Source organism: Prionailurus viverrinus, chromosome D3 (assembly GCF_022837055.1).
Source record: "Prionailurus viverrinus isolate Anna chromosome D3, UM_Priviv_1.0, whole genome shotgun sequence".
Lineage (NCBI taxonomy): Eukaryota > Metazoa > Chordata > Mammalia > Carnivora > Felidae > Prionailurus > Prionailurus viverrinus.
This window is the reverse complement of record NC_062572.1, coordinates 63,846,996-63,871,671: the sequence shown is the minus strand read 5'-3', so window position 1 is coordinate 63,871,671 and position 24,676 is coordinate 63,846,996. Positions and strand designations below refer to the sequence as shown.

The 24,676-nt window shown below is 38.0% G+C and overlaps 1 pseudogene; it reads right to left on the bottom strand.

The window, feature by feature from the left end:
* Window positions 1–217: 217 nt before the first annotated feature.
* On the bottom strand, window positions 218–23,998 carry LOC125148663 (cleavage and polyadenylation specificity factor subunit 5-like; annotated as a pseudogene).
* Between the last annotated feature and the right edge of the window lie 678 nt (window positions 23,999–24,676).

Sequence of the window (24,676 nt, the reverse complement as noted above, 5' to 3'; positions counted from 1 at the left end):
AATACAGAGCAAAAAGTTAAATATTTTCACATCTGGTTACACCACTGTCTAGCTTTTTATATTAACTTTACTATTCAAACAGTGGATAGCAGCTGGCATTTTAGGGATTGGGAAAAAGATGAAACAAAACAAAAACCCCAAACACTTCTTCTACCATGTTTATTCTATACTGTGTACAGCTGTGCTCACAGAGCAACTTTCTCCATCATTCAGAAATTCAGTTGTATATAAAATTGAACCTGCCCCAAAGCCAAGGGAGACTAGAAATGATGGGTCTTTATCCCAGGGCATCATCATACAGTTCAAACAATGGTACAGCTATCAACTGCAGTTTTAGGGACCGCATATAAGGTTTCTTCTTGAAGCTGAACCAAAACCAAATTCTTATGCTCCTTAGGTTGTGTAATATGTGCAGAAAGGTCTGGATATTGATGAGATTCAAAATTTGGTTTCTGCCATTTACCAATGCAGTCATCAATGACCTACAGGGCTTGGTATCTCGGCCATTAAGCATTTTAGTCTTTCAACCTCTTCTCCTGGGTTAAGTTTAACACTTCATTTGGTAATTTGAAGAAAGTTGTTCCTAGCTGTAGCAGTAATGCATGGGCCAGCCAATACTCATGCATAATCAGAACCCCTTCTACGACCCTCCTCTTTCTAAGTTTATCAAATTCTTTGCCCATGCAATGAAACCTAGCTACAACAAAGCTATCGTTCTCATAGAGGTACTCTTTTATACCAAAAGTATAATTAGTAAGAGGGTCCAGGTGGATGGGGCACCCCAGGGGGAGGGGCTTGGTTGGCTAGATGTACTTGTTGCCAAACTGGTTGACACCCCACCCCTTTTTGCCCACTCCTCTCCTTTTGTAGCCAGCAGTCTGCAGTTAGGTATCACCATGAACATGCTGGTAATCTCAAGCTGGTGGTGAGCTGAAAGGGAGAGGCCCAGAAACTTTCCCTGTGCTGGCAGTGGTATTCTGCATTCTGCTCAGCAGTGCCACCACCATTAACCCTAGAGCATCAATAATCTTTGATTATAGTAGATGCTCATTAAATATTTATTGATGTATTGATGGACCTTTGCCTGACCCAGTAACAGTGTCAAAATATTGAATTAAATAGCTACTAAGTTGGCATGAGCAATACATTTTTTTTCTGCTGATCTGAAAATATTTTTTTTCTGATAATCTTTCCTTTTTTTTCCAGAGACACAGTGAAATCTCTATACTGTGGTATATGCTATTTACTCCCTTTGGCATTTAATGACATTTGTTTGTATTAAAGAATATTATGTGGTGTGTATGGCAAATTCTTAGAAGGTGGAAAAATTACGTTTTTGGTAGTTCCTTTAACATCTACATAATACAATTGAGTTCAAATATTTGTAAAAATGAATGAATATACATCTAAAAGAAAATAATTTTACATTGGAGTGGCTTATGATAGGAACTCCTATTTATAGAAATAAAGATTTCAGTTTATTGAATATTTACTGTGTGTTAGGTACTGTGCTAAGTGTATTACCTATGAGGTCTCGTAATTCTCTTAATGACATTATGAAATAGCTGCCTTCATTCTTACTTTACAGATGGTAATACTGGAGCTCAGACAAGTCAGATGACTTTCTCAGGGTCACACCATTAGACATGTCAGAAGTGAGTTCAAAGACATCTGACAACTATGCTATTCCTCTTGTCACATAAGAAGCAAGTGGGATTCTAAGTTTGCATTCTTTGTATTTCCTATGTTGAGAATTCATAGGAAAGACACTACTAGCATTAGACCCTAGCTGAAAAGATCAAAGAAAACTAGAACTCTCCTGGGAGATCCTTTGAAGAAATTTTATTTTCTTCAGTTTTTTTAAAATTTGGGTTACATATGACCAGTCCCTATGGGCTTTGGGTATCTTTACAAAACCTTTGAAGCCAACACACAGCTTACCAAATGACATTGCGTTAACATTATAACGAAGTGGTCATATTTTACATTAGCAAGGGAGATCAGGTCAAAGCTTAGGCTTTGAACTCTACTTTTTCTAAAATCCTTTCCTGACTCTCTGCCTGCTTTTATTTCTACTTTCTCTCTAGCACGTTCTGGTATTTATTACATATTTGACACAGACATATGGTAGCCTCATGTGACTAGTTACATGGAGAACCCAGATGTCAGCTTTGGTCTCCTTTCTTAAAATCTAGGTTGGCCTGTATTCCTGTTTCCTGCCTTTCTCAAGATTTTCAGCCTTTTGAAGGCAGGTTCTATCATCAAGGTCAGTATCTGGCTCCAGCTTCTTGCCTTCTCTGAATTCCAGATTTACCATCTTTTGTGTTTTCTCTTTGTCTGTTTCCACTGTGGCCTCCCTCTAAGCATGGGTCTTATTCCATTTTTCTCATTTACACAAAAATACCAGTTTTTTGTTTGCTTTTGTTTTTTGCATTTTGCAGACTTTACTGAGAGTTTCAGGAGAGAAATGGAGTCTATATCCTGGCAAAGCAAAATCTTATAATCAAATATTACAGTGTCTCTCATTAAAAGTTCTTTTCCCACTTCTGTAAATTGCTGGACGATTCTTTTTTTCCTTCTCCTTCATTCTCTACCCCCATCCCAACAAAATCCAGTATCTTCCCTCATTTTCTTATGCAAAAAAATTCAGCTCTTGTCTGTTCCTGTTTCTAAATTCAGGTCTTGGCCCTTCTTTGCAAAGCTAGACACTCTCTGTAGAACTTCTTAATTATCAAATTCTTTTGGAAGAATCAAGGACTTATTTTTTCAGTTACTTATTTTTTAGTTACTTATTAATACAAATATAAATTTTCACTCCCCATCTACAGGCAAATTTCCTTAAGCATAAAGACAGAATCCTGCATCTTTGCTACTCCTATAGGAAATTTAAAAGTTGGTTCATTCATACTTGTCTGGCTGAATAGATAAATAAGAAAGAAAAATAGGTATAGACATGAAGTGGGGAAGGAAACAGAGAAACAAGATGGTCTCTTCACTTAACCTGTTGCTTGGGTGAGCCCAGAAATACCGTACAGTTGGAGGCCCTATCCATTGGTCCTTTGTGTTTGGGTGAGGGTTGATAGACAGTAGCTAAATTCCTTTTCTGTCTCAAAATAACTTCTTGCTGTCTACCTTTCTTATTGGATTCCTACCTTTCCAGGTTAGTTTCTGTCATCTTTCCTGCTAACTGCATTGCCCTTTAGATATGCATTTCTCTTCTTTTTTAAAATAATAAAAGGGGCGCCTGGGTGGCGCAGTCGGTTAAGCGTTCGACTTCAGCCAGGTCACGATCTCGCGGTCCGTGAGTTTGAGCCCCGCGTCGGGCTCTGGGCTGATGGCTCGGAGCCTGGAGCCTGTTTCCGATTCTGTGTCTCCCTCTCTCTCTGCCCCTCCCTGTTCATGCTCTGTCTCTCTCTGTCCCAAAAATAAATAAAAAACGTTGAAAAAAATAAAATAATAAAATAAAATAATAAAAAATAATAACAATTATTATAATTGGGCTCCAAGCAATTTTTAGAACAACTGTTGCTTTTCATAGGTTTGTTTTGTTTTGGTTTGGTTATGAGCAGGACAAAGGGCATTTATGTTCTAGCTGAAAGGGTAGGATAGATATTGGTCACTCTTTTGAAGACTCTAGACAGAAAAATGTTTATTAAAAGCAAAATATGACCTAGAAGTTATGTGAGATTTTTGATCTCTTTTTAACTTTTTAAAACGCAAAATTATGCACACTTTTTCTCTTTTCTGATCACTAGAGGAGACTTGTCTTTTGTTCTCTCATGAAATAATCTTCTCAAAGCTTCCTTTACTCATGAACTTTGCTTTCAGACAACAAATGTATTCAGATTTGCAACTTTGGATAGTCCTCAGTATATGAAAAGTGTACATGGTCTTCTGTGCTATTTCGTTTATTGTGACATTGCAGGTCCTATGTGGGTGTACTGTTCACAAAGAGAAATATTGGGATCATGGGAAGTTGTTTCACAGGTCAGCCAAGCCATAGCATAGTAGTGCTTATGAACTACTCTACTGATGCCTTATTATGAGCTACTGACATAGAATAAAAGGAGAGATTCTTTTAATAAAGATGAAATGCATGGTTCATTGAAGGAAGCAGAAATGTCACCTGCTACTTCAAAATTGAACCATTTGTTTGAACATTTGTGTTGCTTTATTTGCTGCTTATCAAAAGATTTAGATAGGTCTTGCAAAGTCCTTATTGAATTTGGGAGTGTAACCATAGAAAAATAAAGTAAAAACAAACAAGAGTACAGTAAAATTTAAGAGGCAAATTCATATACAGAAGTCTTTGTGATTTCACAAGGAATGATCAAGCAGGCCACGTAGTTGGTGGGGGAACCAAGTAAACCTGGACTAAGAGATAAAGAAGAGCTGATTGCACAGAACCCCAACTTGTAAAGCTGATATTCAAACTTTACAATCTTTAGGTACTATTCTCTGGTTTCCTCCAAGTGGTTTGTTAATGCCTAATCAGGAAGCTTTGGACTTAAGTATTTCTTGTATGCATTCAAGAGGCTATTGGTAAAATAATTGCACTTTCCCCCCTATTTTTCCTAGAAACAAAAGAAATGGACTTATATTCATATGAGTGAATTAGGTTTACTAGATGCTAAACTTCTTAAGATAAGGATTTGGGCTTTATTTATTTTTTAAAATTCCCCTCACACTTAGCCCAGTGATGGGCACCAGATAGATAATAATATATATTTTGTGTTTGTTTTCATTTGTTGTTGTTAAACATAAAGAGAACTGACTGACAGTTTGATTAACATGAACGGAGAGCTACCGAAAAGTAGGCAGATTCTCATTAGTCTGAGATTGTTTAGGTAGGTGCTATATGAAGTCTGTGGAAACAGTCAAATGACCATTCAAACTCTTTTCGCATCTAAAGAATCCGCTAGTCAATCTAAATACTTATGATAAACTGTGTAATAGGAGGAAACAATCATAAAATGACCCTTTTCCAATTGCTTCAGAGACAAGCAAATTAACACTTTGTCACAGACCCATTTATTTTAATTGTTCTCTCCTAGGTAATATCAAAAAGTCAACATGGGTAGAGGAAACAGAAAAACAAAACAAAACAAAACAATTTGTTCCTCATTAAATGTTAGAAAAGTCCAAGATAAACCTATTTAAAATTGATCTGATAAGCCCTGAGAACTGTGATGCACTGATGTGTTTTCCTCCGCTAATGGTCTTCAGCTAATATTTATCCATTGCTTTGAGTAACCATTAATCTCTTGTGTTGAGAAACTCCACAAATCCAATTTCTAGGACATTTAACCTTTCCACGTTTGCTGTCTCTTGAGTTTGGGTGACTCGGTTGTGGTGTATACTCAATTTCATTTAGTTTTCTTGGGTCCCAATTGCCAAGATAATAGCACCAACTCCATTTAAAATTAGTCTTTCTTCTTCCACAACACAGTGATATGTTCCCGAGGTATAATGAAGTTAAATTCATTTTGCCTTCCCATACTTACATTCTTATCCATTACTACCTTCTCTTCCCTGCAATGCATTCCCTGCTATTTTTCTCTTCTATAATTTGACATCAGGAATGGCCACACAGGAAACAGCTGAGCAGTGTAAATGCCTTTCTAATGATCTCAAAGCTTCACCACAAGCTTAATAATATTAATGTCCTTGGTTCAATCTTCAGTGGTTTTATTTTTATTCTTTTTTTTTTTTGTAGTTTGTTGCTGCTGAAAAATTCTCATAAGTTTAAATATGCAGTGAACTTAAGTTCACTTTTTAACCTAAGGATGTCAGATCCACCTTTTCTCTCCTCCCTCTTCTCTTTTCTGTTTCTAGTTACCCCAGTCTGGGCCTGACAAGTAAAGCTTTTGAAAAAATGACCACGGTTCTGAACAAAGCCTGTTGTTGCAGGCAATTGTTGAAATATCAAGGGTATTGCGTCCTCCATTACTTAAGCTCTCATTTGTGGTTTTCATGGTTTTGAGGAATGTTTATGGCTGACAGTCCTTTCTTTACAGCTCTATCCTTCAAGCTCCGGCTGATACTGCTGAGAATGACCGCTTGAGTGACTGATAAAATGTCAAGATGCCATTATTTCCAAGAGAGTGTTTGGGAGCAATAAGATCTGTTTCAATTTATCTCATACACCTGAATTTAAGTCTTCAGATTTAACTTCATTGGCTGCTACAACCAAATTGTCTCCGGGTTTTTGAGAGAGGGGCCATCATGGAATGCAAAGAGGGTTATAATGATGGTCACGCCATGACATTTGTGTTGTATTTCACTGTGCACATTGGTGCAATATTTTGGACTTAATTAATACTCTCCAGGAACCTCAGTTTATGGATGGCAATAACCATATTTTAGACCATGTGAAATACTGCAACAAAAATTCAATTCATAAGGCAGATGGCAAAGCCTAGTTTGAAGAACAACAAAACAGGAAGATTTACAGTGAGTTTCAGAACTCTTCAACTGGAATCCAGCCACTGCCAAAGCTCTGTTATTTCACTGGAGGGTAACAATCTGTGAGGGTCATTAGTGTCCTCATAAAAACTGAGATTAAAAAGTAGTCAAATGAAATGAATAAATAGTTGAGGCTTTTTCTGTGAAACAGAAGTGGAGTTGTTTAAAAAGCAAGGTTTCCAAATGTTTAGAAAAATCATTCTGTAGTCATTTGTTTTCAACCTGGAATGTACTAAAGTAGTAATTTTTAATGGAATGACAAGGATCTTGTTACATTCTCAAGCGTGCAGTATACAAGAAAACATTTCATAAGCAGGTGTATTTTCTCCCTGTCTCTTTCAGAGCTAAGAACTCACTGTGGAAACAGTTATGATGGAGAAGAAGGGCTAATGAACAGAATGCTAGTAACACCACTGCCCAGTTACCTTGGTGTTTTTGATTTTGGCACTGCCGCAAGCGCCATATAAAATAAAGAATGGTTCATATAGGTTTTAATCAGATGAAGCAAAAAGTTTATAAATAGTTTAGATGCCCTTTAAGGTTTATGAGACTAGCTAGGGAAGGCTACTGAGGTGGAGATTCGACAACCCACAGACCCAGGAAGCAACCTGCCTCTGCCTGAGTGCTAAAGAAAATGGTACGTTGAAATGAATTTTTAAAAATTAAAGTGAGAGCCATGCAACATCATAGGATTTTAATTGTTTCAGAATAGACTTCCATCAGTGCTTGCGTGCGTGCGTGTGTGTGTGTGCCCATGCATGTATGGAACTTGTAGCAGTTATTCACGTTAATATTTCTTCTATTCTAAAAATCACAACTCTGTTTAGTTACTATAAACCTTACTGAGTGGGGAGGGAAGAGTGGGATAGAGCAATGATTTACATTTCCATTTTCTAAGACCAGAGATTTTGGAAGGATCTGAAAAGTAGAGACATTAAGTATATGTAAGATAGCTAGAAATTTCTTACAACCATGATTTGTATCACGTCAACTCTAGTGTGGACCATCTTACCTCTAACCATTGCCCCTAGCCAATTGGCCAAGACAATACAAGTACCTTATGAAGAGTTAGAAATTCAGATGTTACTCTTATAAATGTACTCTAGACCAGAGCTCCCCCTTGATGTGTACCTTTACAACCTGAAGTACTGTGAATGGGTTATAGATGTGCTGAGATAATGATCCCGTAGCCTTCTTGGTGGCCAAGCAGGCCTGAGATGCCCCCAGATGGTTGCCTTTAGCTATGATTGGCCTTTACAGATAATCGTATTGTTGCATAAAAATGTGTCCACTTTCTCTGTTGTCATCATATGTACATAGTTGCGAAGAACTGCTCCAGACCTCAATTTCCTATGAAATGAGGGAGATTGGACAAATTGATTCTCATGGTCCATTCCATCGCTGTAATTCTGTGAGCATATATCAGCCTGTGTTAAAATACCCAGCACACCCTGTTCCTTTAGCCATAGTTCCTTCAGCCACAGAGGCCCATAAAAATTGAATTAAAAAACATGGAAAAATGTAGTAGAGTATATTTCATGTACTGGAAATCTACTACCTGATTTTTATTGGACTCTGTGCACAAGAGGCAATCCTTGTTTTCGGGGTAGCAAAGGAGCCCATGGAACTATAACATGATCTATTATTTAAAAATATTGTTATATTAAAAGACCTATGACATACCTCTGTGATCTATCCAGTCTTCTGCCTCTTCTATCTTATTTGTTGGTTTTGGCCATCCCCAGTGGTTAGCTAGATGAGCTCCCACTCTATGCAGAGAAGAACTTGCAAGGGGAAAAATAATTATTGGCTCATTTCGTTAGTCACCATGAGTGAGTATGTGAGGAAAAGGAGGAAGACAATGGAACTGGCTGACTCCTACATGTTCTATAGCAGTCCCTTTATAAGAAATCAAAATTAATTATTTGCTGAAAATGATGCAATGATTTTCTTCTAGATTCAGGGTACTGGAGAAAATCATCTTTGTCTTCATTTTACTTTTAGTTACATTTCAGAATTCTACATGAGGTTTGCAATCATCTTCTGACATCTTCAAGATCCTGTGTATTCCCTTGGAGAGACATCATTCTTTATAGATCTCATAGACAAAGACCAAGTAAAATAACATCATTTCACTCTACAAAACTTCATGTTAGCACACAATTACTTCTGAAGTCTGCCTTGACTGATTAGAATAAAGTTGGTAATTCAATCCTTTATATATAGCTCCAATACGTTTTAATTACTCTGTGTTCCTTAATATATCTTTTTCTAAGGTAAAGGACATAATGCTTATGAAACAGCTTAGACAAAAGACTTTATTATCATTTAGTTAACTAGACTATAAGTACAAGAAAATACTATATTAACTTATTCAATATTTTTTCCTCATTTTGCCATCATGCCTATTTCCTTTAAATGCTATTTTATAATTATTTAATGTGTCTTTGTTTATAAATATAGTAAGGGCAAGGGCAAGCTCAAGACTCCTACAAACTGCCTGGTCAAGTATTTATAACTATGTTCTCTTTCCTTACCATATGCAATGAAAAGGAGAAGCAAGTGTGTTCACTGCCCATCTAACCCACAATGGTACATTTGAGAAAACAAGGTCAACATTTATAAAACAATCTTAGAAAAATATGAGAAATAATTGATAAAGTTCTAAAGTACCCTAAACGTTTGGTATCATGGAAGCTTGAGAAGACATGATTACTTGCAGATAGCTGTGAGTTTGGGGGATCAGGGGAGACCTCTCTGAAGTTGGTGCTAAGCTGGTCTTTAGCAGAGGAATAGGATTCATATTTACAGAAGGGGAAAGCGTGCATGAGTAAATACTTTTCTTAAAAATACCATTACATGGGATGCCTGGGTGGCTCAGTCAGTGGAGCACCCGACTCTTGATTTTGGCTCAGGTCATGATCCCAGGGTCATGGGATCAAGCGTGGAGTCATACTCCGTGCTGAGCAGGGAGCCTGCTTAAGATTTTCTCCCCAGACCCTCTACCTCTGCCCCTCTCCTCTGCTAATGCTCTCTCTCTCTCTCAAATAAAAAAAAAATACCATGACACATTGTTGCTACCCAAATTTGCACTCTTTATATCAGAACAATGTCTTTACAAATTGCTACACATTCATAACTTTTTTTGAAAAGAATATTAATAACAGTAGTATGGTATACATGAATATACTATGCCACCAGAATGTGAATGAAGCATCAGTTAAAGTCAGCAAATACTTTCAAGCACTCACTATATATAAGGGTCAGCACTACATGTTATGAAAAATATAAAGATATAATATAAAAATGGAGTACTTGATCACTTTATTAAAGAGAAAATAATCTAGGAGGTTGGAAATATCATTTTAATATAATGGAGAAAGTGAGGAATCAGTTAACTTGAATTTAATGTCAACATTTCCCGATTTGTTGTTAGAACATAGGGGAAACCTCTTACCCTTCTGAGGTTTTAGTTTTCCTTCTTACAAGTGCAGGAGTTGGATTAGACTAATTCTCTTTCCCATGATCATGGCCACTGCCCTTGGGCAATTTCTTGCCATCTCTAGGATGTACTATTACCACAGATTCTTAATTGAACTCTGTTTCCAGACTTGCTCTCCTCTTGTCTTACCCTCCATATATATGCCAAGAAAATAAATTATAGCTCTGATCTGACCCTGGCATTCACCTTGCCACTCTTAAGGCTCTCTTTAGGGTCTTTGTAGGGGCAAAATCCAAGTTCTTTACCATGGTACAGGAGGCTGTCTGTAATCTGTCTCTAATATATGCCCTTTTTCTTCAGTCTTCTAGCCACTCTAAAATTTCTGGTTTGCATCTAGGTAATACCGAAGTACTGGTAGCTTCCCAGAAGTACCATATTGCCTCTCACGACTGGGAAGTTTGTTTGTGTGTGTGGTCCTTTTTATAGGGAACATCCTTCCTTTTTTCTTCAAGCTGAGCTCATGTATTTTCTAACTCCTTGCCTTCCTGCCATCCGTTCTCAGTGTTTCTATGAAGCTCCACAATCACCGAGCCTCCATTTTGTCTGTATCTGTCACCCCTTCAGTCATTAATTTCTTTTAAGTTGGGCACTGCATTCAATTTTTCTTGGAACATAGGAGGCACTCAATAAATACTCTGGAATGAATGAATCCATGAATGAAGAGTGTGTATTCTATATCCTATGATAGTGGAAACTCATAGAATACAGATATGGAAAAATTATTATGAGCCTAGAATGGAAAGAGAAGTTAGTGTTAGGTAGAGGGAGTGAATTAGCCAACTTTTGATGAGTGGGATTTTTATTTATTTTTTATTATTTTATTTTATTTTTATTAAAAACATTTTTTTTAACATTTATTCATTTTTGAGAGACAGAGTATGAGTGGGGGAAGAGTCAGGAAGCAAGGGAGACACATAATCTGAAGCAGGCTCCAGGCTCTGAGCTGTCAGCACAGAGCCTGACATAGCACTTGAACCAGGAACTGTGAGATCATGACTTGAGCCGAAGTTAGACGCTGAACCGACTGAGTCACCCAGGCACCCCATGAGTGAAATTTTTAAAAGGCAAAAATAAGGAGGAATAAAATTCCAAGCAGTTGGTGGTGTGCTTGGGTGGCTCAGTTGGTTGAGCATCCAACTCTTGATTTTGGCTCAGGTCATCATCCCAGGGGCGTTGTATTGAGCCTCACATCGGTCCCATGCTCAGCGTGGAGCTTGCTTGGGTCTCTCTCTCTCTCTCTCTCTCTCTCTCTCTCCCTGTCTCTGCCTCTCCTTCTTCCCTGCTCTTGCTCTCTCTCTTAAAAAAAATTAAAAAATTCTTAAAAAAGAATTTCAAGCATTTGGAACAGATATGAGAGAAAGGATGTTTAGGGAGTTTGACTTATTCTGAAGCATTCCCAAACTTAGTGGTTTAAAAAACAACTTCTTGTTTTCTGTCGTGGTTCTGTGGGGTAACCAGGCTCTCCTAAGGAGTTTTTGTTAGGGTATCTAAAGCAGTTGTCTTCAGAGAATAGCTGGGACCAGATCATCTGAAGGCTCAACTGAACTGGAAGTCCAAATGGCTGGCATTTGTGTCTCAGTACCCTCCAAGAGCCTATCTATCACAGTAGCATAGACTTTTTACAGAAGCTGCAAGAGGCAGGAGTTGGAACTTGATGGCTCAGTTAAGGATTATGACAAGAAGAATCACGACATCACTTTGACCTATTCTATCAATCAAAACTTTCAAAGGGTTCATCCAGATTCAAGGGGGGTGGAGAATAGACTCCACCTTTCAGGGGCAAGAAGAATACATTCTGCAGAAAAACACATGAGATAGGAGACATTGCTGCAGCCCTCTTGGAAAATATACTCTACCACAGGCTTTTTTTCCCTGAGAATAGTAAGGGGTGTGTGTAGGTTGCAGAGAGGGGAATATGGGCTCTTACACAGTAAGGAAAGTTAGCTTGAGTCCAGAGAGCTTTGAGTGCACAATCTCATTAAAGTTTTAATAAAAGGTGTGCCGTTCTATCAGTAGGTAGTTCATGGGGTTTTTCATTCTGCTGGAGTAGTTGCTCTCTTTCAACCCTCCGGAAACTTTTTGTTTTAATATGGCTTTGTTCTACATTGACCTATTTTGCTGAAATTGTATACCTTATGATAGGATATCAAGATGTCTCTTTATTTCTTATTTTTAACACAGTCATTCATCTTGAGACAAAATGGAAGCTGAGCAAACTTATCAAAGAGGAATATCTTCTGTATGTTTGATAGATTTTGGTGAAATTTAGTACACATGTAGGGGTTGTAGAAATAACAGATTGCATTGGGGGATGGCTACAGTTCACTGAACTGCTAGGGTAGCTGCCTTTGAATACTTTCCAAAAAATCGCTTGCAGTAATTGATGCCCTGGGAGAAGCTAATGTATTGGCAGAGGGAATAGAAATTTAAGAAAACTATGTAGTGATTTGGTCGATGACATAGCCAGACTATATAAATTTAGACACAACTGCCATTTTAGTGAAAATAGGTTTTTGGGTTTTTTCTCCCCCCCCCCTCCCCCGCCAAAGCTTCTAAATAATTATATCTCTACTTCAGGGTGCTTAGATAGGTACAGCTTCTGGGTCCAAGAAATCTTAGGAAGATTTTCAAAAAGCCAGAGCACTCTAAGTAAGCCCATCTGTCCCCTAATTTTAGAGTATTTTTTTAAAAAGAAAGATCTCTTTAATTTTTATTGCCCACCTCTAAAATATAATGCAAATGACTCAGCAGGCTACCCTGGTAGATGATAAACAAATGTTACTTGCTAATTTCCTGTTCTATTGCCTAACTTATCTACACAAGTAATGGCAGTACCACAGAAAATGCTATCACTGTGTTGAACTTTAGTGTCATGTCAATGAGCACACTGAGAGGCTTTCTAGGAAATAATCTTATGAAAACCATTAATGCTTTCATAATGTGAATGTGTTTTTTAAAAAAGATGTTCGCTGCATGACAGGGTTTTTCTGTAAGGACTCTGTTCTTAGTACCAGAAGAATCAATTTCTTCTGTGAACCTGGCTTGGGTTTTATCTTCCAAACATTAAGTGATGTAACTGCTAGCTTCCCCACCTTTTTTTTTATTGTAGTTCTCTTGGAAGCTTGGAGACAAATTTGTGTTCCATTTCCAGTATGTGCTCTGTATTATACTATGTACACTTTTGAATTCTACTTTAAATCCTTTAGGGACAACCAGGTACAAAACAAATAATCAATCACATAGTGAATTTATCTCAAGTTGATTGATCCAGGATTCATTTGCTGTAACAGTTGATTAACCCTACATATGGACATCAACCTCACAGAGTTCTGGAAAATTAAGAAGTTGCAATCCCCTTCTTTGATTCATGCAAGTTAATTCATCTTTCAAGTGAAGTAAAATAGAAATGTTTGGCTAGACTTCACCCTAAATAATGTGTGGTGATGGTGATGGTTTAGGAAACAGCCAATAGTTTAAAAAATTGTTTGGGGATGTACTTAGAGTTTCTGGCTTCTCCACATGGGGACTTTACTTCCAAATTGACTTTAGTTGGCAAATATTATAGAAAGCTTAATTATAACAGGGGCTCTGAATTACTTTTCTGTTCAGTGACAGAATGTCTACACCAGCCCTACATTTTTTATGGATTGTCTCACATATCTCTCCTGTTGAGGCTGTCAGAGAAATCTGTGAGATGTGAGGCCAAGAACGGTGTCCTCGGCTAAATATGTGCAAAGGGAAGGGGGTGAGTTTTGATGGCACATATATTTATTTTTTGCTCCATTGGCTGATATAAATGAGGAAAAAGTCTAGATTAAAGAGAATAGGCCCTCTTAATAAAATACTGAAACTTGGACACCAAAACATAGTACTCTTTCCAGAGTGTTCACGTCTTTATTTGTAAAATGTATAAAGTATTCCCGTTGTTTAGCCTATGGTTTTATGCACATTGTAAAAGCAACAAATAACAATTTATGATGGAAATAAACCACGTTTGTGGTTCACTACCACCCAAACTGTGATGACACTGACTCTCAATCTCTTTGACTTTGGATTCAGAACACAGTGACAAATGCTACCCAGCTGTCTGTCAGAAATAAATTTCTGGATTAAATCAACAGAGCTTCAACTCAATCCGGACAAAATTGTGGCAATGTTGACAGTATAAGGGCATGACTCTGAGGAACTCATCTGAAATGAATCCTATCAGAGACTCATGCAGTAACATTTCAGAGAACCAAGAAAGTGCAAGTGAGTTTGGGTTCGTTTTCTGGATAAGCAAGTGAAGACACTCCCTCCCCACTTCAAACTTGTGTTCCATAATAGGGAACATGTATTGTTCTTTGTGGCAATCCTTTGTGTGCAGGACATGAGTAGAACTTTGAATCAATTAATTACTCAAACAATGACTAAGCTGTAAGTGCCTATCAGTGCATAATAATTATCTCAGTGACAGATGCAAATATGCAGAAGACACTATTCTTCCCTTTGACGAGCTTAACATCTACTTGGGAAGATGGTCTATGGGCATAAAATAGAAGCAAATTAAAATGGTTTGGGGAGGAAGTTTCACAGAAGTTTAAAAACAGGAGAGGAAAAACCTGATAAGGCAAATTTATGCCTCACAGAAGAGAAAGTGGATTTTTCACACCCTTGCCCTCTCTCCTTTGGTTCACCGGTGGTGAGTGACTATTTACCTCTGAACTTCTTGTGAAATAAGCAATAAATAGTACCCTTAAAATCTGAGTCACTTTTAGTTGGGTATTCTGTTATTTGCAGATGAAAGTGTCCTGCCATGAAAACCAGCTATTCTGGATTTAAACTCATGAAAGTTCTGATGTATTCTGGCTTGTGTAAAATCATCTAAAACATTCCCTTGGGATGTTGCCATTTTTCAAATACTTTGTTCTTTGACCCAGTTAGAGCATATATTTACTAATTCATAAAATACACTTTTATTGAATTATCTTCCATGAGATAGGCCCCATGCTGGGCACTAGAAATTTAAAGATTAATGAGATGTCCTTCCATTTACAGAGCTCACAAGCTACTGGGTGGCTGGGTGGAGAGGTGAGGGGGGTGGTGAGAAGAGACACAGAAACAACTAATTTTAATGAATTGCCCTAAGTTCTGATATAATTATAAGGTGCTTTGTGGAATGAAAGAGAGAGAAGTGGAATGGGAAGGACTTCCTAAGAGAAAGTTTCTCCAGGATATTTTAGGACGTCTTTTTAATGATGGGAGTTGTAGACACCATGGCAGGATGGAGCCATCATTTGACGGCCATCCTTTTCTCTGAGACCAGAGAAATTATGAGCTATGAGCTACAAGGATCTGGTCCCATCTCTGCCATTCACTTACTCTGTAACCGTGGTAGTCACTCCTGTTCTTGAGCTCTTCTTCCCTCCCTTCTAAAGGGAAGGTCATTAAGCCATCATTTGGGTACAGGTGTGAGGCTAGCCTGAAGAAAAGGAGGGATGACTAAAAGGGTGTTCCTAGTGACAGAAAGAGGGCAACTGGGTGTGGAGTATGAGCAGTAGGCTCAGGAAAATTGCAAGGAGAAGAAATAAGCCAACTAAAACAATAATGAGAAAGGCCAACAGAGTTTGCCATGTGCCAGGCCTCAACTCTTTACTTCTATTAACGAATTTTGTCTTCACAATAATCTTTTATGATACACTGTTCATATCCTCGTATGAATGAGACCCAGGGATATTAAATATCTTACCCCAAGTCACACATTAATTATTATAACCTAAGCAAATGGGCTGCATTGTAACCTAAGTGCTTGTAACACTTTTCTGCATTATGAGCTCTGGTTGATTTATACCATGAAGGAAATGAGACTGTGAATGAAACAAAAGATAAATTCCAATTGCAAAATTAAGGATGGCAGAGGGAAAAAGACACTGTTGTGATGTTCTTGAGCATCCAGCCTCATTTGTAATCTCTAAGCAATCTGAAGATCAAGGTAAAGTAACTACATAGAACTGAAACATGTTTAGGCTAATGAAAATAATTTGACTATGAGAATAAAGTAATGAATCATTTCAGATTTCATTCTACTATACCTTCGAAGGGTAGGGGTGGAATGAAGGAAATAGTCTAGGTGAAGAAAGATGGTAAACTGAATTAATGTATTTGCAGTGGAGATAGAGAGAAGTGAATGGGTTTGGGTTACAGAGGAAGGAAAAGCACAGGATTTGGTGATTGAAGTGGGAGGAGGGTAAAAGGAAAAAAAGGAGAAAAGTGGGGATGACTACCAGGTTTCTGCCTCAGGTAAGTGGATAGATGATCTTATCTTTTACGGAGATAAATTATGAATACGGAAGAGGCGCATATTTGGGGAAGTGGAAAAATGAGTTTATTTTTTTGACATGTTGAATTTGAAATGCCTCTAGGATGTTCAAATGGAAGTGTTCACTATATGATTCTGGAGCTCAGGAGAAGGATATGGCTGGACTGTGAAAATCATCAGCACACAGGAACTTCTGGAGTCATAGGAATAGATGAATTCTCCCAGGAAGACAAAGTAAAATGAGAAGGGAAATGAAAACACAACCCAAATATTTAAAATGCAGTAAAAGAATGTAAGTCTTTGAAGAAATGGCTAGAGAGGTAAAACAAAAAAACAAAGAATGGGGTTTTCAAAGAAGCCAAGGAGAGTGGGCACAAGGGTTTCAGTAGAATGGAAACAACGTTCGCCACTGCAGAGAGGCCAGGTACTGTATCTACTGACCTTTGGAAGAATAGATTTACTGGAGCAGTGGGGTAAGGAGGGGCTGGAAGGGGAGAGGAAGTGAAGACAATGGTTGTGGGCAACACTTTAAAGTACTGACTGGCGAAGTAAGAGAGAGGGAGATGTCTGGATGGAACAGACTTTAGGCATATTTAATGTTGACTAGAAGGAGCCAGTAGCAAGGGAACTTTTAAAGACAGAGAACACAGGGGGAGTATTCTGAATAATGAGAAAACAGTTGTGAAATAAACAACATCGACAAGTAAAAAAACAAGTTATTTTTATATATGCCTCTGTATCCAGACACCAACAGGGACTTCTGTCTAGAACTGCTTTCCTGGGTACCCCCGAAGGACTTGTAGGAATGGTGTATCAGTATGCTTAGGAAACATAGTTTCTCTCTCTGAAGAAGATCAGAGAGCCAATATGCTCCCCAATATATTTATGGTCTTCACTGTGGGAGTGAAGGGGGTTGGGAGAAACCTTCTACAAAGATGAGCACAGGTAAGAAATAAATCAATATGAGCAAAGGTGGTTTATTAGCAATTATGACTAAAACAATAAGCACTATCAGATTTAATGAGTCTGGTCAGGCAAACCTTGGGTCTGTGAAGTAAATTGTAGTTTTTTTGGCAACAAGAAAATAGCCCTGTGGGCTGTGTATGTAAAGATGGCTTGGGGGGGAAAACAAACAAAAAGAAGAAAAACAACAACAACCCAGCCCACTGGCCCTGGGATGGAACACTAATTCCTGAGTGGCTATAGTATCTATTTTTAAGAGAAGAAGGCTAACTACTCCTTTTCTCTCATTTGTTCATTCAAGCCAACATTTAATTTCGCCCCTGTCTATATGCCAAGCACTGTATTGGGTTCTGAAGGACTCAAAAATTAATAAAGCCCCATTCTTATTTTCATGGGGTCACAGTTTCCTGGGAAAGTTAGACATAAAGATAGTCCTTGTGGAATGTGGTAATTGCTATCTGTTAAAAAAAAAAAGTATGTAGAAGGAACCATGGGTGCCTAATCCTTCCTCGGCTAAAGGAAAACTTCAGATGAGAGTCAAAAGATCTCCCCTTTTTTTGAAACTACAGAAATAAATGAGTCTATTTCAGCCATCCTTTTTCATAAAGGCATTTTTTCCATACTTAAAATACTTACATATCTTTTATCTTGATGAGAAGCTCCTTACCCCATTTATACTTGCTAAGCATGTTGGCATGAATGTATTTAAAGTTTATTTATTTATTCTGACAGAGAAAGAGAGAGCAGGGGAAGGGGCAGAGAGAGAGGGAGAGAGAATCCCAAGCAGGCTCTACACTGTCAGCACAGAGCCTGATGGGGGGCCTGAACCCATAAACTGTGAGATCATGACCTGAGCTGAAACGAAGAGTCAGACACTTAACCAACTGAGCCACCCAGGTGCCCCGGCATGAATGTATTTATAAAAGGATCACAGAATTCCATTGCTGGATGAGACTTGAGCAATCATTCTAATCACCATACTGTCAATTGAAGAGTCCACCATTATTCAAGCTGTTATCCATATAAATCACTCATTACCACTCTAAAATGGTTATTCTCACTTATTGTGTAGTGTTTTTTACTTACACACATATGTATTTGTATAGTTACTGAAGTAAAAATACAATATTTTTCTACTACTATTTAGCATTAAATTAGATTTTTTTCCATCTTATTACAGTTTATGTACTTTTGATTTGAATGGCTGCATGATAGCTTGTTGTCTCGATCTACCTTAAGATACTAGATAATTCCTGTAATTTGGGGCATGCACAACCACTCCACTTTATAGATAAAGAAACTGAGGCCAGTTAAGATAACTTCCTGCTTTGGGTCTCTGCCAATACTTTCTTTATGCCATGTTGTCACTTTTATATGGAAGATGAGAGTTTTAGCTGATTCAAAATTATTGTCAAAAAGTCCTGTGAGCTTGGTTTCCTTAATGCTGGTGTATCATTTGGTATTTGTAAAATATCAAATCATAATGAAAAGCAGGTGCCTGCTGAAAATTGAGGAGACTGGTCAACAGACAAGGGAATATGGGTCACTTTTTCCTCTGATCTGACAGGAGCTGCTTTTGCCATGTTGGACAGATTCCGAAGAGATCCTATACTCTCATCCATGCATGTGAATGGACAACATGAGCTTGCTTCATGCCTCAGGTATTTAAAGCAGTAGCAGGTTTCTAAAGAGCTGGGATAAATGTGGGTAAGACTAACATAGGTGGAAGCTAGTAGAATAGGTCACCCATTGGAAGTTGTTTTAGGAGGGCATGTCTTGGAGAAAGAGAACACTACCATGGGGGAAAGGACGGTCTTGGAAACTTAGATATGGAGCTATTTAAGGGAGGTAGGAGAGGCCCATCAGACCTCTCAAATACTAGAGTGTTGGTCCCGGAAGGGATATTAGAGACCATTTTAATTCATCAAATACCTAATTAGATAACGGGTTGAACTAAAACTCAAATATCATTAATGTCAAATTGAACGCGTTGTCCATCAGAGGATGAATAATACCGGTGACAAATTTTTTCCTCCTTCAATTCCTCATTTTCACATACAATTCCAACTTCCTTTTTAAAAACTCTAGTCACTTTAAAATACGTGTTTTAAAGTATAGTCCAGTTAAATAGACTAGCAGTATCTTCATTCAGTAACACCTGTCTACACCCTACTTCTAAAAATGCTGATCTAATTGGGTCAGGGTTGAAGGAACATAACAGATAAAAGTTAGAAGCAGGAGGAAAAGACTGGTAAATGTGTTCCCCTTCTAGCATCCCAAAGGATGTGTGCAAGTAAAATGACAGAATCATAGAATTTTAGTTTTATAATTACTGTCAGAAAGCATGTTATTTACCATTTTTATTTTATAGATTGAAAAACTGAATCTTAGCTTGTTCAGGTTTTTCAAGAGCTTATTAATGGCAACATAAGTTCATGCTTTCTTTTTGACTTTAGTGCTTTCTGTCAACTAATGAAATAATCATTGTTACTATTGTTGCCACGAAGTAGGATGAATATCACTGTGTACGAAAGAAGTAGGAAACATGTTACTATCCTTAAGACTTTTACCAATTTGGATTGCATAGACAGAAATACAGTATAGACTCAAGAACTTGATCCTGCATTCATTGGTGAATCTGAGAGAAGCTCATAGAGGGTTGATTTGGAAGAAGTGGACCTTGAGGAGGTGGGACCTGATCTAGCCCCTAAAGGATTCAATTTGAACTGGCAGGTGGTAGTTGAGGGAGAGTGTGCATTTCAGGCAATATTAGCATGCCACAGGAAGACCCAGTGACTGCAAAGACATTCATTGCATTCTTTATAATAGTTTTAATATTCTCATTTTAATCCATGTGAATAACTTTGGGCAAGTTACTTAGTTACTCTTGTCCTCTTTTTCTTTAGCAGCAAGGAGGGAATAACAAAGCAGGGCTGCATTACAGGGAAACCAGGAGGCATCGTGAATACGAAGCATTATAAAGAGTTTTATTCACATAAAGGGGAAGGAGAATATGCTCCACAAAATTCTACAGCCAGAATTTCAAAGCATCATTGTTGCCTAATGACGGTTTTAGCTTTGCCCTCAGTGAATATATAGTTGGAGTTTTGCAACTGAAAAATATCTTTGTTATGTTTTGCCGGGATCAAAGCACACATAAAGCCTGATCAAATGGAAAAAAAGGCACAAGATACAGGCGAGCGCCTCAGCATGACAAAGAGCGGCCCTCAGGTTTTTGCTAATGCCCTACCCGGTTCAAATGTTCTGAAACCTTTGTAAGCAGAGACTGAAAATCCAACAAAATTACCATATATGTATCTTATCCAAAACAGTTGCTCATGCCTTACTGGAGATCAGAGTTACCACAGATAGAAAGACCTGAGCCATTCTCTCCAACAGGGTGTGAGTCCAGGCTGCCAGGGAAGAAATATTTGTTTGAAAAAAAGTGAAACTGGAAAAACTGAGAAGATTTTAAGAGAGGGTGAAGATGAGGAAATCAGTTAAATTAAGAATGAGTCAGTGTAAGGAAATCCAGATTTTTCAATCTTAGGTATACAATGGACTCCTTAAGAAAGGATGCTTTATAAACAGAAAGAAGTATCTTATGAGTAATTTATCAATTGTTTGCCTATAAATGAGAGTTGTAATGAGAACCAAAGAAAGTTTTCTTAGAATGAGTGAGATTGGTGTTTTAACACTGGATAGAGGGACAGCCTGTTCTCCTAGGCTGTAGTTTCTAAGGGCACCCATACACACTGAAGTTACCTTTTGTCATGATTCGAGACAGAAGTGAAAGCAGAAGTTGTTACCATTCATTCTGTACATTCCTACGAAACCTGGAGAATCATATTGTGATGCATACTTCTAGCATTATTGGCATCTTATCTTCTTCTTTAAAGACCTAATTAATGTCTGATTCTTAATTTTGACTTCTGAACTTTCTCTTTTTTTTTTTTTTTTTCAACAATTCACTTAAGATCTTCTAAGGTCATCATATATTTTTTTCCTGCTTAAAGGACAATTCTTTGGGATCTTGAAGTCCTTTTGCTACACATATGGGCTATATACAATAGGACAGACGGAAAAGTAGGAAATTCAGCTCAGAAAGGATAAGTGGTTCTTGAGCTCAAAACAAAAAAATGAAACAAAACCCACCTAATTTGATTGTCTATTTTTTTTCTCACTGGAATGACTATTTTTGTAACAGGATTCAACTGTATTGTAAACTTCTAAGGCAAATTTTTTTATGCTTTCATTTTATTTCTTATCCCCACCTCAATATTTAGGATAAAGTCTTATCCTTAGAAAATGCTCAATAAATATAAATTAATTGAATGATTATTTGTTTATCAAATTGACGGGTTAGTCAATATGCCATTGACATTGCTTGACTTCTGAGAACATTTGGGGGTTTTCAATGGAGACACAGGGAGGCCTTCAGCGGCCATGCCATATTTATCTTCATCTCCCTTATACGGGTTAACCTCATGCTCTGCTCAGTGATTCCTGTAGGTAGACGCTCCATTTCTGTTTATTGAATAAAAAATAGTTTCTATTGTAGAGCAATAGCTCCTCAATTAAGTTTTGTTATGAGAACTTGTACCACCAGATTAAATTTAAAAACAACACCAAATTGTTGCTATATGACCTGGCCTTTCAGAACTGAGAATCTAATATAATAATAAAAGGTTATTTCCTTCAGGGTGTATTATCTCTCTAGCCAGATGCTCATTGTTACATGCATGACAAGCTCCTTAGAGCTAAAACGTTCTCCCTTATGTGGATGGAGGAAAAAAATGAAAACCACTTACCTGGTCAACATTATTTCATAGGGTGCTGAGGAATAAATCAGGCTTGGCATGACCTTCATTGAAATTTCAGATTTATTTACAGAGGTTTGTGCTGATCGCTTTATCTACTGGAGGCTCGGTTTCCCCTTGGTGACTCATAAGTAATGTGGTCCACGCGAACCCGTGTAAATAGAGCTAATATTTCAAGGGAGGTCATGCTATATACTCTTCCCCTGAGAATAGATGATGGCTGACTGCTGGGCTGATGCAAAATTTATCTTCGTGAAGGAGGAGAGGGAGTGTGTGGTCTAGAGGGCAGTATCCAGGGTTTGTGAACCCAAAGAGGGGCTGAGATACACTGGGTCCAAGTGTTTGTGTTGTGTGTTTCTACTTATGGGCAAAGATTAACAAAGGAAAACAAAATAACTCACTCAAGTCAAGGCTTCAGTAGTCTACAAAGTCATCATTGATTTTTCTCACTTTATTTATATTCATTTTTTGCCTCTGAACCACTAAATCCAGTGGTCTCCAAAGAAGAGTTTGGACTCACCAGTGAATAGGTCTGTAGCCTGGTTGCCTCTATCATTTCCATTTCTTTTCCTTTATTCTACTTTCAGTCTCTCACCATGTCTCTTTTTCCCTGCCTTCTAATGTTTTCCGCTGGGATTTGTTGCACATGGTAGCTTCTATTCCCTAATTCTACATAGACCTCTACAATCAACAGCCTCCTAGTTTACCATCCAGAGACTTCTCCATACATATGGAGAGATACCCACCCAGCTACTTGCAAGTATGAGGTGAATGTAAGGCTTTTGGAAAATGAAGACAAGCTTCTCTCCATAAAATGTGTAAAATACAAAATCCTGTGCTCTAAGATTTCTTACATCTGCTTTGTAACATATGATTGTATTAAACCTTATAAATGTTATTAAGATGTCTAGTAGTAAGTCAGATAATTGTATAAGAGATAATCAAGAAATACACATTAAGGGTACTCTATGACCTTAGTGTGAGATAAGGATCTTATCCTCATGTAGGTTACAATGTGTTTGGGTAAACAAGACTAACACTCTGGGGCGGGGGCGGGGGGATACTGAAAAAACACAAGTCTGTATAGAATTTTCTGTGTGGTATGGGTTTAAGTGACATTCTATATACGTATGTGGTCATGCCACTCTTCTTAAAATCATCCTGAGGGATAAAATCCACACCCCTTTACAGTTCTTGGATCCATAAGAGCTTTGCAACCTGGCCCCAGTTCATCCAACCATGTCTCCATGCCAAGAAACTGTGTTCCAGCTTCACTAAACACATCTAAACTACTATTATATTTATTCAGGGATGAAAAAGCTGACGATAAATAACTTGTATAAGATCATAAGGCATATTAGTTATAGTCACTTGACATGTAAGGTCCTTTCCAAATGTATTACCTTATTACCTTTATCTTCTTTCAGCTTGGGTGTCTTCCACTACTGTGTCTGACTGGCAAATATCAGTGTCTCAAATCGTCCCAGAGCTGAATGAGTTATTTCTTCTTCTGAGCTCATATAGCACTTGCTTCTACTTCGTTGCATTTTAAGTCATCTCTTTAACACTCTCCCCCACAAGACCATGAGCTTTTTGAGGGCAAATGCTGTGTTTTATTCACTGTGGATTCCCCAGTGCCTAGCACCAGAATGTTTTATGGGTGTTTTAAAGGTGAGTAAATTCTCAGAAAGTGGCAGCATGATCTGCTAAATGAGTAGAGAATGCAGCCACCTCATGAGATCTAAGAGCTACTAAATAGAACCTTCACATTAAAATATCCCCCCTCATCCTGCCTCTGTCACAAGAGAATCCACACATACCTCTTGGGGCTGAGGTTGCTATGGTCCTGATCCCGTGACCTGGGGCAAATCACTTACCCTTGTGTTTATTGTAGTATCTTGTATTGTCTTTATCTGCATCATTTTCAGCAATAGCAGCAACAAGGCACATGTCTATAGGGTCTTATGCCAGGTATTGTGGGTACAGACAGTCATAAAACCTGTCTTTGCCTTGGAGAATCTAATATAATAGTAGAAAATAGAAACAAATGTTATATAATAGCACAGACCTTTCCATGTAATACACCCATCTCAGAACACTTTAAAAATGAGAAGTGCTATGGATAAAAGGTGCTATATCCACTTTTTGGAGATTTTTCATGTGCAGTAACAGGATAGAAGCTTTTTGAAGCTTTGTGATAGAAATATCTATTTAATATTTTTAATATCTTTGTACTATCCCTTTTTTATTGAGATATAATTACATATAGCAACATATACGCTTTTTAGATACAGAGTTTAAGTTTTGACCAGTGGATACTCTCCTGCAACCGAAACCCTAACGATCTAGAATATTTCTGTTATGCCCAGAATTCGTGATCCCCAAAGACCACCAGGGAGCCGAATCTGATGCAAAAGCAAAGAGCCTTTATTCAAGCTAGCTCGAGCTCAATCCCCTACCTGCACCGACGCAGCGGTGAGATACCGGAGAGAGAGAGCGAGTTTCAAAAGCACAAAGGTTTTATAGGGATCATGGCCTTAGCCGATTGGCTGGGGAAGGGTTGTGGACTCAGCCGATTGGCTGCCAAAATGTGGTCCCAGATCAGCAATTATCAGCGTCACCTGGAAC